This window comes from Rhinolophus hipposideros, assembly GCF_964194185.1.
Source record: "Rhinolophus hipposideros genome assembly, chromosome: 7".
NCBI classification, from domain to species: Eukaryota; Metazoa; Chordata; class Mammalia; order Chiroptera; family Rhinolophidae; genus Rhinolophus; species Rhinolophus hipposideros.
In genome coordinates, this window is record NC_138053.1 from 33,663,891 (window position 1) to 33,675,974 (window position 12,084).

At 33.5% G+C, this 12,084-nt stretch overlaps 1 pseudogene across 1 annotated transcript in view; it reads left to right on the top strand.

The window, feature by feature from the left end:
- Positions 1–6,573: 6,573 nt before the first annotated feature.
- LOC308499736 (eukaryotic translation initiation factor 2A-like) overlaps positions 6,574–12,084 on the top strand; it is a 65,215-nt pseudogene continuing 59,704 nt past the window's right edge. The window contains exon 1 of the transcript in view: positions 6,574–6,735. The product of the transcript in view is annotated as a eukaryotic translation initiation factor 2A-like (transcript). The remainder of the gene's footprint in view (positions 6,736–12,084) is intronic.

Genomic DNA, 12,084 nt, shown 5'->3' on the forward strand with positions numbered 1-12,084 from the left:
TCATCTGCCTTGTCAAGCTTAAGTTTTATTTTCTTAGTCATTTTGATTTCTCTGGCCCTATCACCAATCATTTTATTTCTTTTGAGTTATGAGACAAAGTTAAGATGATTTTTCTCTAATTCTAGGTTAAAAGGAATTACCTGTTATTTTTTTCCAGTCTTTTTTCTGGTTTTACTCTGTTTATTTTGAATTAAAAATACATTTTTAGTTTGTCTGATTTTTGCTGTAAGAAATGGATCTAATTTTAGCTGTTTCCATGAAAATATAAAGTGTTGCAATATTATTCACATAAAAGTCTAATTGGTTTGAAATGTCATCTTTACTATATTCTAAATTTCCTTCTTTCCTTAGATTTGCTTTTGGATGCTTATATTATGCTTCATGCTATCCATCCATATTCCAACAACTAACATTTCCTTTGTTAGAGGGAAGACTAGTCTTTCTCATTGATTTATTTTAAAGAGTTGACTATTCTTGCTACCAATTTTTCATATAAATATAATGATAACCAGTTATATGAAGAAATTTCAAAACACCTGACATTACATTTGTTGGTATTATATTAAATTGATAAATAATCATCTTATGATGATGAATCTTTGTATTAAGAAAATAGCATGTTTTTGTTTTAATTTGTTGAAATCTCCATTTATGTCTTTTAGCATTATGTAATAGTATTCTTTATGTAAACATTTCCTTATATACTAATTTCTTAAGTTCATGCCTAGTTTTTTATTCCCATTGCAAAAAGTGTTTCTAGCATTTATCTAATTAACTATGTGTCTATTTGAAGATTATTGATTATGATTATTAGAGAGTTTTAAGTATATTTCTACTGTGCAATAAAAATAGTACCTGGTTGTAATAGCATATTATAGTTTTGCCAGATGTTACTATTGGTGGGAGCTGGGTCAAGGGTACATGTTATCTCTCTGCTATTTCTTATAATTGCATGTGCATCTACAATTATCTCAAAATAAAAAATAAAAATAAGGAGAGTTATGTTAGACTTTAATTTGTCATATACTTGTTATCAAAACTAATTTAGGCAATGCATGTTCACATAATTTTCAGTGTACAAAATATCATAGATATATAAGATACAATTGTTATTACATACTTTTCTATAGTAGTTTAAAATTTAAGGAGAATTGAGTCAGGAATCTACAACTTAGAGAAAGACCTTTATCTCACCCATGAATGTAGATTTTTTCAAAGTATTTTTCTCTCAGGTATTTGTTAGCTATATATGCAATGAATGGAGCAGGAATGTCTCCTAGTATAGTTTTAGTACTTCTTCAGGTAACAGAACAGTGATTTAAAAAATTAAATATGTATGCATAAACCTTAAAACAAAAAGTATTTTATAATGGCAATGACATTTATAAGCAAGGTGTAATTTCAAGAATCTGTGAAAAAAATATTGAAAAACAGGACATAAAAATTACTGCAAAGCAAAAACACCATGAAATTATAATATAAATACAAAATGGAGGCAAAATGTTGGTATAACTCCTAGACTTAATATACTATCCAGAATTTGAACAAATCTTCCAAAGAGAAAAAAAAAAAAAAAAAAAAAAAAAAAAAAACAAAAAAACTAACACCTAAATAGAAAATGCACAAAGGACATGAGCTGTATTAAAATGAACACAAGCAAGCTATTACTTTTCTTCTATCACATTGTTAAAGTGCAATGTTTGATCACATATTATTCCAAGAGTGTAGGGAAACTGTTAGTTCCCATTGCTGTAAATGTAAATTGGTCTGACAAGTTTGTTTGGAGAACAACTTGGCAATATCTAACAAAACATATAATCACAGTATCCTTTGCTGTAACAATTTTTATTCTAGATTGTTTATCGTTAAATAAATCTATATGTTCTTGAAAATACTTTAAAAATTACTCATTCCTGCTGTGTTTATTATATTAAATAACTTAAAAAAGTTATTTAATAACTTAAAAAAGTTAATAACCTGTAATAGGGGAACAATTATAGTCACACATGGAAATACCATACAACCACTAAAAACTGAGATAAAAAAAAAAATGGCTAAATAAATCCTTGAGTGAAGAAAGCATGTTTCAAAACAATGTATGATGCATAACATATATCCTTATTATTTTACTCATTTGTGTATACCTGTAAATATATAACACAAGAAACCATTAAGAGTGGTTATATATGGGGAGGAAGATTTAAGGATATGGGATGGGATGAAAACAGTTTTTGTATATATTTTTAATTTTTGAATTTTTATTGTATTTATTTTTTTCTAAAATATAATAAAATATTACAATGGAAAACTTTATGATATCAGTTTTGACTAAAGCTCTAGCAAAGGAGGACAAATTCTCTTATATTCCAAAATGAGATGTTAGATCACATAAATAAGACTTGCAGCAGAGATAACCAAGAACTGATTTTATAACTTGTGTCCAAACAACAGAAGATTTCTATAATGGAAAAAATTATTTCTCTGAAGACTACTGTAAATATGGTGGAAGGGTGGGAGAATCCTTCTCCTAACTTCAGGTCATTTGAGGAGGGTTTCAATGGAACTTCTTGAGAGCTTGTCCTCTTCAGTTTGGAAGATATGGTTGGGATACACATGAGGAATTGGAAGGCCAGAGGTTGTGTCTTGAGCCTCACGCTCCAATGGCAGAACAAGAGGTAACTCTTTTTGCTCTCAGAATTTGTTGGAGTAAATAGTGAGACCTCAGGAAAAAGAGTCTGGACTGGATTGTATCAAATGATTAATACGTGAGGGAAGACGTATAAGTGAGTCCTTATTGACGAGGTAGTATCCAAGATCAAAAGAACTGCTGGTAAGGGGAAGCCAGATGCTTCAGTTGGTTAGAGCGCGAGTTCTCAACAAGGTTGCCGGTTCAATTCCCATATGGTAGGAATGCGTGGGGGGATGGTGCGTGGGGGGATGGTGGGCTGCGCCCCCTGCAACTAAGATTGAAAACGGCGACTGGACTTGGAGCTGAGCTTCACCCTCCACAACTAGATTGAAGAACAACAACTTGGAGCCAATGGGCACTGGAGAAACACATCGTTCCCCAATATTACCCCCAAATAATAATAATAATAATAATAATAATAAAAACAGCCACAAAATAAAAAAGTCTTTGTACAGTTAAACAAAATAGTCTCCATTAAAAACAAACAAACAAACAAAATATTGCTGGTGAATGTCTCTAAGTGTTGAGAGCATGTAAAGAGGTCTTCAGAATTATTATGAAAGCCCAATACTTGATAGAACATTGGCTTTAAACATTTGATAAGCATTGACAAATACATAGAGTCATGTATATACCATTATGATTATGATATAGAAAATTTAAATCATGTCAAAAAGTTCCTTCATTGTCCTTTACAATCAATCCTTCTCATACACTGGTCCTGAATTTCCAAAGCTCTGTTTTCTATATAACCATAGATATTTTCTGCCTGTTTTAAAACTTTGTGATAGAAGCCAGCTAAACTCTTAATCAAAAGAAATCACCAATAAAACAAAAAGGGACCCTACTGAATGGGAGAAGATATTTGTGAATGATATCTCTGATAAGAGGTTAATATCCAAACTTTATAAAAAAAAAAACACATTCAATTCAACTGCAACAAAACAAACAACACAATTAAAAAATGGGCAGAGGACATGAAGAGACATTTTTCTAAAGAGGACATACAGATGGCAAATAGACATATGAAAGAATGTTCAACCTCACTAACCGTCAGAGAAATTCAAATGAAAACCACAATGAGATACTATTACCTCACCCCAGTCAAAAATGGCTATCATCAATAAATCAAGAAACAAGTGCTGGCGAGAATGTGGAGAAATGGGAACCCTCGTGCACTGCTGGTGCAATTGCAGATTGGTGCAGCCACTATGGAAATCAGTATGGAGGTATCTCAAAAAACTGGAAATAGAACTACTTTATGAACCAGCAATTCCACTGCTAGGTATCTATCCAGAGAAATCTAAAACACTAATTGGAAAAAAAAAATATGCACCCCTATGTTTATTGCAGCACTATGCACAATAGCCAAGACATCGAAACAACTGAAATGCCCATCAGATGACTGAAATTAGAAACAGTAGTACATTTATACAATGGAGTATTATGCAGCCATAAAGAAGAATGAAATCTTGCTATTTTCAGCGATGTGGATGGACCTAGAGAACATTATGTTAAGTGAAATAAGTCAGACAGAGAAAGACAAATACCATATGATCTCACTTATATGTAAAATCTAAAGAAAAGAATAAATGAATGAACTAATCAGAAACAGTCTCAGAGACATAGAGATAAAACTAAGGGTTGCTGGATGGGAGAGGAAGTGGGGATGAGGGGGAAGGTGAGGGGATTAGAAAGCACAATTGGTAACCACAAGATTGTCACTGGGCTGCAAAAGTCAGTTTGGGCAATATTGGGGAATATAATCAATAATGTTGTAAAGATTTTGTAGGGTATCCAATGGACACTTGCCTTATTAGAGAGACCACTTCAGGGATATCTGATCACTGTGCTGTACACCTGAAACTGAATAATAATGAATGTCAACTATAATTATATATAGTCACAAGAGGTGGAGTATAGCACTAGGAATAGAGACAGTGGGAATGTAACAGCTGTGTGCAATGTCAGAGGGGTAGATTGGGGGAGGGGGTTATCACTTTGTGAGGGGTATAAATGATAAATGTCTAACTAGCACATTGTTTTGTACACCTGAAACTAAAAAAAAAAAATATCATGAAATGTGTAGCAAGTCATTGTCTCAAAGACTTAAGAGTTGTACGGGGAAAATGAAAGGTACAGAACAGAGTCTATTAGTCTAGGCTTTTTCAGGGAATGAATCGTAGATGTGTGTGCATTCTTTATATATGATGACATTACAAAACCATTGAGCTACAACATGTCCACACTCCTGGGCATAAAATATGGTTTAACATTTTAGTTAAATAAATGGTTGTTTTGCCTCCTTGTTAGTCACAGGAGATTAAAAATATCTATTTTCTGGACTTCTTCCTGAAGGTCACTTCCCATTTCATTCATATAAAAATAGTACATTTGTATCCTGGATGATCTAATTAGATGATTAATTTTGACAAAGATTTATTAGGTTGGTGCAAAAGTGATTGCGGTTTAAAATGTTAAAAATATTGTAAAAACCGCAATCACTTTTGCACCACTTAATAGACTATAGTACGCTATAAAAAGAGATGTAAACAGGGGTTTATACGTATTTATATATTTGAGATATGAGTCTTTTGTCAGATATAAGTTTTGCAAGTATTTTATTTCCAAGTCTGAAGTTTGTGTTTTCATCTCTTAATCAGGTATTTCACAGAAAGAAAGAAGTTTTTAGATTTGATGAAGTCCAGTGTGGGGACAGAGTCCCAGAGAGCAGTTTCCAGGCTCTTGACCTCACATGGAAAGGTTCTGGCTTAGGTAGTAGATGGCCATCAGCTGTGACTAGCTGGCCATCAGCTGTTACTGGTTAGCCTTGAGCCATTGATATAACGGTGGTGGCTCCAGTAGGGGGTTGGTCGGTGGGTTGTTTGGCAGAAAAGCTGAAGGCAGATTGTTGATCCTGTGCCTCCTGCTTCCTGTATCTCCAACCCAGCAGCGAGTGATAATATAGTGGTATGACTCCCCTATCTATGGTTCCGTGGGTGTTCCTTTTTGACCTCACCATATCCTGTGTTCTTGTGTGGGAGCAGAGACCCTGCATGACATCCAGTTTATTGGTTTGTTTGTTTGTTTGTTTCATTTGTAGATTCTTCCTTTGGTGTACTGTCTAGGTAGGAACTGTCCATCAACCTCTAGATCCAGGAGATTTTCTCCTATGTTATCTTCTAGAAGTTTCATAGTTTTATGTTACACATTTGAATGTATGATGCATTTTGAGGTACATGTGTTTTTTTTCTTCCTATGTATATCTAATGCTGCAGCACCATTTGTTGAAAAGACAATTGTTTTTCTTTTTCATTAAAATGCTTTTGTAACTTTGTCAAAAATTAGCTGGCTATACATATGTGGCTATACATATGTGGGGCTGTTTCTGGTTCATTGATCTTTGCCTCTATCCCTCTAACACCACCATGGTCTTGGTTTGTGGCTGTGTAAGTCTTGAGGTCACGTAGAATCATCTTCCTAACTTATTCTTTTTCAAAATTGTTTTGATATTCTAGTTATCTTATGCATTTTAGAATGATCTTGTCTCTATGTACATGACAATTTGATGGAATCTTTATGAGAATTGCATTAAAACTATATCAATTTGAGGATACTTGACTTTTTCCATGTTGAATCTTTCAATCCATTTAAATATTATTTCTCTCAATTCATTTAGATGTTATTTAATCAGCATTTTGTAATTTTCAACATGAAAGTACGTGCTTTGGGAGCGGAGGTGCCAGCAGGAAGAGGAACCGATGCCAAGCACTGCCTGCATCCACACAGCTGCACTTTGATTGGCTCCACCTGGCTTTCCAGGTGAGGCGTCATCTAGCTATGCCTTTGGGGTTGAGATCAGGTGCGGGAAGACGCTTGCATGCATGCGTGCGAGAGAGCCCTGTGATCAGGTGCCGGCCCTCATTGAGGCTGTGGGACGCTCCACGCTGGCCCTCACCCTGGTCTTCTGGGAACGCTTTTCTGGGACATTTGTGGTGCGTCAGTTCACTCCTTACATGTCTCGTGCCCCCAACTACAATGGGATTGTACTTTTAATTTGAGTTTCTAAGTATACCTTTCTAGGATACAGAAAGTCAATAGTTTGTTCGTTTGTTTGTTTTTGGTGTGATCTTGTATAGAGACTTTGCTGAATTAACTTTACTTCTAGGAATTTGTTTCTAGATACTTCGGAATTTCCTATATAGATATATTATCTGCAAACAGGGAGAGGTTTTTCTTTCCTAATTCTTATGCCTTTTGTTTCCTCTTCTTGCCTTACTGTGCAAATTTAACTTACAGAACCATGCTGAAGGGCAGTGATGATTGTGGACTCCCTTACCTTGTTCCTGATCTTTGGTGGGAATGTTTCACTCTTTCATAACTAAGTGTGATATTTGCTGTATGTTTTTTGTAGATTTCTGTATCAATTTGTGGAAGTCCTTCTATGTCCTTATTTTTTCTGAGAGTTTTTATTGTGAATAGGTGTTGATTTTTTTCCAATGCTTTGTTTGCATCAATTGGTATTATCATGTAATTTTTCTTCTTTATCCTGTTGATATAATGCATTACATTAATTGCTTTTTCAATTTTGAACTAGCTTTGCATACTTGGAATAAACACTAGTTAGTCATGATTTATAATCTTTTTATATATACTGAATTATATTTACTAATAGTCTTTTGTTAATAATCTGGATTTATGAAGCATATGGTCTGTACTTTCTATGTATTGTCTTTCTCTGGTTTTGATAAATACTACTGGTTTCATAAAATGAGTACGGAAGTTTTTCCCCTTTTATTTTGGAGGAGATTGTGTAGAATAGATGTTAATTCTTCTTTAAATGACTGATGGATTTTGCCAGTGAAACCACCTGGTCCTGAAAATTTCTTTTTTGAGTTTTTAAATTAAAAGTTCAGTTTTCTGAATAGTTACAGTGCTATTCAAATTATCTGTTTCAGATGAGGTCCGTTGTGGTAGTTGGTACTTTTCCAGGAATTGGTCCATTACATCTAAGTAGCCAAATGGAGTAGTTATAGTATTACCTTATTATGCTTTTGTTTTGTGTAGGGTCTGTACTGGTATCTTCTCTTTTATTGATTTTCTTTATTGCCGATTTTTTTTCAATCCCATTGATTTTCTGTTCTTATTATTTCTTCCCTATACCCGCCTTATATTTTTAATTTTTTTTTCTAGTTTGAGTGGCTTAGATTTTTGAGATTTTCCTCTTTTCTAATGTAAGTATGTCATGCTATACATTTCCTTCTCAGAATTACTTTAGCTGCCTCCAACAAGTACTGATGTTATATTTTCATTTTCATTTAGTTCCATGTATTTAAATTTTTTTTTCTTTAGTCTTTTATCTTTGGCTTACTTACTTCGATGTGTGTTGTTAGTTTCCAAGTGATTAGAGATTTTCCTTTTATCTTTATGTTATTGATTTGTAGTTTGATTCCATTGAGGTCAAAGAACAAATTCTATATCATTTTAATTTTTTAAAATTTGTTGAGATTTATTTTATGGCCCAGTATATGATCTAAATTGGCATTTGTTTCTTGAGTCCTTATGAAGAATATGTATCCTTGTGCTATTGATTTGAATAGCTATAACTATTATATATATATATGTATAATATATATATATAATATATATATATAATATATATATATATAACAAAAAAAATCAGAGAAATTACCACTGTCCTTAGATCCTGAGGACCTATTTTACCCTTTTTTCTCCACCTTTGTCTTATGACTCTTAAAGAAAAACAAATAAACAACAACAAAAAAATCCAAACACAGAAAAGAAACATAAAAAACAAAAACAAGTCAGATCATGGGTAAAAGCCATGAAGAAACAGTTTACTGTAGAGGATATACAGATGGCAAATAAGTACATGAAAGGATGTTCAATATCACTAGCCATTAGGGAAATGCAAATTAAGACCATGAAGAAATACCATTACATATCTATTACATCAGCTAAAATAAAACATAATGACAATACCAAATGCTGGCAAGGATGCAGAGAAACTTCATCTCTTATGCATTGCTGGTCAGAATATAAAATGCTATAGTCAGTTTGAAAAATAATTTAGCAGTTTCATGAAAAAAATGCTAAATATACACTTGCCATATGACCCAGCAGTCACATGTTTGGACAGTTATTCCACAGAAATTAAAGCACACAAAAACCTGTCTGTGAATGTTTATAGCAACTATTTGTAATAGCCAAATCTAGAAGCAATCAAAATGTCCATAGACAGGTGAATGATTCAACAACCACTGCTACTGTTACACTATAGAATACTGCTCTGCAATAAAAGGGAATTGCCTGTTGATACATGCAGCAACATGGATGGATCTCAAGGGTATTATTCTGAGTGAAGAAGCCTATTTCACAAGGTCACATACTGTTTGATTCTATTCGTATAACATTCTATAAATGACAAAATTATAGCGAAAGAGAACATGTTAGTAGTAGTCAGGATTTAAGGATGGTCTATTTAGATTCCTAAAGCTACTGTAACAAAGTACCACAGACCAGGTAGCTTAAAACAACAAAAAATTATTCTCACATTTGTGGAGGCTAGCAGTCTGAAATCTATCTAGTTGTCGGCATGGTTCCCCCTGGAGATTTTGAGAAAGAAATCGTGCCATGCGTCTCCTAGCTTCCAGCAGCTGCGGACAACCCTTGGCATTTCTGGGCTTGCGGCTGTATCACTCCAAGTTCTGTCTCTTTCTTCACATGACATTCTTCTCTGTGTTTTTGTGTGTCCTCTCTTCTTCTTATGAGGGCAACAATCATTGAGTTTAGGTTCTACCGTTAAATATAGGATGATTTTTATCTCAACATCCTTAACTCTTTCTGAAAAGACCCTATGTCCAAATAGCATCACATTCTGAGGTTCTGGGTAGAAAGGATTTTTTGAGGGATGCTATTCAACCCACTATAGATGGCAAGGATGAAGAAAATGAATGTGACTATAAAGGGGGATCTTTGCATTGAAGGAATAGAACTATATCTTGATTATATTGAGGGTTACATGACTAACATTTGCAATAAATGGTATAAAATTTTAAACATTCATTGTGCCGATATCAATTTTCTGATTTGATATTCTATTATAATAATGGAAGATGTAGCCATAGGGGGAAAAAAGGTAAAGGGTACATGGGACCTCTGTGTGTGCTATCTTTGTAACTTCTTGTGAATCTAGTATTATTTCAAAATAAGTCATAAATAGAGTCTAGTATTTTTTTATAGATGATAATTACATTTCTCCTAACTATGTGTAAATATCCCTTGTCTTCTTTTGTGTTAATATAAGAAAGAAATCCTGCCTCTTCAATTATGGATAAAAAACCTTGATGATTGCTAAAGTGTCATGAGTCATGTGTTCAATATTATAATAGATTGCTTATGTTGTCACAGAGTTTATATATCTGTTCAGATTGCTGTAAGAGTGAGATCCAATAATTGTCTTACTGGCCGCTCCCGAATTGAATATCAGGCCTACACTGTCATTTTCTACAAAATGAAGCTAAGTTAAAACCCAAATTAACTGTGTAGTGTCATATTGCATCATATATAGTCAAAAATCCTTTCTACCCTCAAACTGCTTTATATATATATTTAATGGGTTTAGTTGAAAAGAGGATGATAAAACAATTGAATATTTCTTTTAAACACTGAAGCTTTGTAAAAAGGGAACATATACAATCTCTATATTTGCATACACCTTTTACAAAATACATGAAATAGAATATTGTCCAGGGAACATTATTAGCACTTGAAATTTCCAAGAAAAACAAAAAAGAAGAAATAAATAAAAGAAAATCTCCAGTGGTAAATGTGTCATTGAAAGTGATTCAGGGTGGTGAACACACAATGGGATATATAGATGATGTATTACAGAATTGTACACCTGAAATCTATGTAACTTTACTAACAATTGTCACCCCAATAAACTTTAATAAAAAAAGAAAGTGATTCAAATATGCCATTAGCAAAATAACTACTTGAAAATTATTTTTCTCACTAAAAATTTTTGAATTTTAGACAATAGTTCAGTGGTTACCAGGGGATAAAGAGAAAAAGGGGATAACTAGAAGAGGTAATGGGGGTCAGAGATATGGTGATGGAAGAACTGACTCTGGGTAGTGAACACAATGTGATAGTATATAAATGATGTATGAGTGTTACAGAATTGTACGCTTGAAACCTGTGTAATTTTACTAACTATTGTCACCCGAACTAATTTTATTAAACATTTTTTTTTAATTTCTAAAGTATGTAGAAAGATTTCTCCATGGCTTAAAGCCACATGATAGTTATATTTAGGTAACTGACTGGCAGGTGTCTGTTTTATTAGAAATGAGATTCCTCCTCCCCTGTCCACCTCAAATTGATCACAAAATAAGTTACCAAGGAGAACTTAGACCTGATTAGGATTGACAGTTCTTTTCAGAAAAAAGCTCCATAGGTGGAATCAAAATGTTCTAAGGGAAAGAAAGCTATAACAGGAAAGAACTGCAAAGATAGGAAGAAATAATCACAACTCAGGTTGTGGATTGTTTGTAAGAATGATGATGCTATTTTCTAATTAGACGAGTTTCAAATTTTGTACTTAAAGACAGAAATGAGCCATGAATTATTATTTTTAAATATTCTTAATCTCAATGGTAGCAGGCTTACAGTGAATTTTTAAATGATTCCTTAGTAACATAGCATAAATAGTAATATCAAGTTAGTACACTGCACTTATCTAGTATCTTTAATGTCAAAACATTAAAAGATATTTAACAGATTAAGTGCCTCAGCTTTCTGGTAGAACTCACAAAGGTGGTAGAAATCTTAAAAGCATTAGCAGTACATTGCAATCTAGTCACCAGTGAGGTGAAGTGTATGATTTATTTTTCAAAATCAAATCAAGTTAAAGTGACCAGTAAAAAATAATGAAATAAGGAAAAAATGTGAAACATATTTTATGAATAATTATTGAACCAAATGTGAAAATCATTAGATAAACCATTTCAAATTCAGGATTTTACTCAGGATTCAATGTTTCAGTACCCTTACTATGCAGACTTATTGACTGTTTTCGTCAGCTCTGGCTACTGTAACAAAATACCACAGACTGTAAGGGTGTGGCTTAAATAACAGATTTGTGTCTCACAGTTCTGGAGGCTGGAAAGTCCAAGAACAAGGTGCCAACAGATTCAGGTCCTGGAAGGGCCTCTTGCCTGGCTTGTGTGCTGTGTGCTCAATGGCCATTCCTTCATGCTCAAACGTGGGGAGAGAGATGTGTCTTCCTCTTCTAAGAACACGGATCCCGTCATGAAGTCCCCACTCTCACAACGTAATCTAAACTTAATCGCACCTGTATATATCACTGC